Raw genomic sequence first — 2,355 nt, 5'->3', positions numbered from 1 at the left:
CTAGTATGAAATTGTTTTGAAATATTAATTAGGAGGTCTTAAATAGAAATTTTACCAATTTCTAAGTCTATGGACAAAAATTGGACATGGATGGAATTTTTGGAAAGTTTAGTAGTAAGGGCATTTTGGTCATTTAGGGGTAAAATGAATTAAAATACAAAATTAAAAGCCAATTTTGCTCATCTTCAACCCCATGGCCGAATATAGCAAGGAGAAACCATGGCTAGGGTTTTTCAAGCTTCCAAGCTCGATTGTAAGTCCATTCTAGCCCGTTTTCAAGTTCTTTACGTTTTGGAGTCCGGTAGCTCGATTAAGCTTATGCTAACAATAATTTAACCTAGGGTTTATATTTGGAAAAATACCCATAGGTGAAATTTGTGTATTTTTATGTTTTATGATAGAATATGAGGTTTTAAATTATGTTAGACAACTTGTGCTACTCGGTTTTAAGCGAAAACTAGCAAAAGGGCTTAATTGGTAAAAATACCTAATAGTCATAAGTACATGTTAGAGTGAGAATTTGATGTTGCCATAGAAGGGAAAACTGATCAGCATGTCATAAAACATAAGAAAATAGGCTGAAGTTTAATTTACGAGTTTTGGGGCAAAAGTGTAAATATGAAAAAATTTTGGGGAAAATTGTAATTTTTCCAAAATATGATTTTGGGTCAATTTGAATAATGTGAGTCCTAATTAGACTATATTTTAAATGATAGAGCAAGGAAAACTAAAATTCGGGCTAAAATGGGGAAAATACCAAGTTGTGGACGAAATGGTAAAAGTAGCCATTTTCGCATACGAGGTAAGTTCATGTGTAAATAATGTAGCATAATTGTTATTTTTAAGTTATTGATGTTAATTATATGATATGCTGATTTTTTTACCGTGAAATATTATGCTTTGTGGTTAATGTTGAGTAATATGCAAATTATGTTTTCTACTTGATAAATATGAATTGCTACCGAGTATCGGTTCTGATATTCCATGGAAGACGACAAATGTGAGATCGACGGAAAAAGCCCGTTTGAACCTTAGGAATAGATTAGAATACAAGTGACATGTCACTAGGATGGTTGAGCATCCGAACTCGTTGAGTTGAGTCCGAGTTCACTTATGGATGCGAATGTCCGAACTCGTTGAGTTGAGTCCGAGTTCGAGAGATGTAACTAGGCATCCGAGCTCGTTGAGTTGAGTCTGAGTTCACTTATGGGCGGGTTACATTGTAACGTGGCTACATATGTGGCACTTATGTGCAAACTTTCCATGTATCCGAATTATATTCCGATGTGTTCAACGGGTAAAGTTCTACTCAAATGGACGAATACTCAAGATGAAAGGGACGTATTGGTAAGTGTTGTGAAATGGATACTTTGAACAGGTATGTACTTATCCCTCGGGTTGACAACTCGATATAACAACAATATGGTAAGATGATAAATGAAAATGTGATATGAATGTCTTGGTGATGATTATGCAAATGATGTTTTATGTTTGCTTATATGGTTATGTTACTTGCTATTTGCATGTGAACTTACTAAGCATTTATGCTTACTCCCTCCTTTTCATTCCTTGTAGTGTTGACAAGCCAGCTCGGAAATCGGAAACGGTCGGAGGCACGCTCACACTATCCGTATACCATCTTGGCATAATGGCTTGTATATTTTGAGTATGGCATGTATAGCATTATAATCATTTTGTGTATATGGTCTTATGATATGGTTATTGAGTGGTATGGAAATGCTTGGTAATGATTAGCCATTGGAATGGCTAATCATGATCATATTTGGTGTTATGTATGCTAAATTGCTGGCTAATCCATGGAAACCATTAATAGGTAAAATTTACCATAAAATAGATTCAGACAGTAGCAGTGACGTGAGTTTGAAAAAATCACTAAAAATAGTAGAGATATAATTAGATGATGAATAATATATGGAATTGAAGAATTATGAGTCTATTTTCATATGGATGGAACAAAACAGGTATATGAGTTATATTTTATGAGATGTTTAAATTTTTGTTAAACAGGGCCAGTGCGATTTCTGGATCCCCTGTTCTGACTTTGGAAATTCACCATAAATTTTTCAAAGATAATTAGAAGTCATGATTTATATGTACAAATTCCTTATTTAGTCTAGTTTTATTAGAAATAAACGGCATAGTCATTGAAACTCTGTACAGGGAGATATCTAATTCGTAATACATAGAGGTTAGAGCTGTCAAACTCTAAAACAGGGGAGACTTTAACTAATAAACTGTACTAATTTGCTTGACCAAAAATTCTATAAACAAATTAGTAAATATATATATGAGTCTAGTCTCATGGAAAATTTATGGAATTGGATTTCGAGTTTC

The 2,355-nt window shown here is 33.6% G+C and overlaps 1 long non-coding RNA gene across 1 annotated transcript; it reads left to right on the top strand.

Annotated features, from left to right (window-relative positions):
• The first annotated feature begins 720 nt into the window (after positions 1-720).
• LOC128286591 (uncharacterized) lies at positions 721-1,739 on the top strand. The gene is made up of 2 exons (XR_008277203.1): positions 721-802; positions 1,576-1,739. It is a non-coding gene; the product is annotated as an uncharacterized LOC128286591 (long non-coding RNA).
• The last annotated feature ends 616 nt before the right edge of the window (positions 1,740-2,355 follow it).

Source organism: Gossypium arboreum, chromosome 13 (genome assembly GCF_025698485.1).
Source record: "Gossypium arboreum isolate Shixiya-1 chromosome 13, ASM2569848v2, whole genome shotgun sequence".
In the NCBI taxonomy this organism is placed as follows: Eukaryota; Viridiplantae; Streptophyta; class Magnoliopsida; order Malvales; family Malvaceae; genus Gossypium; species Gossypium arboreum.
The sequence above is the reverse complement of the archived record's forward strand: the minus strand, read 5'-3'. Positions and strand labels throughout refer to the sequence as shown.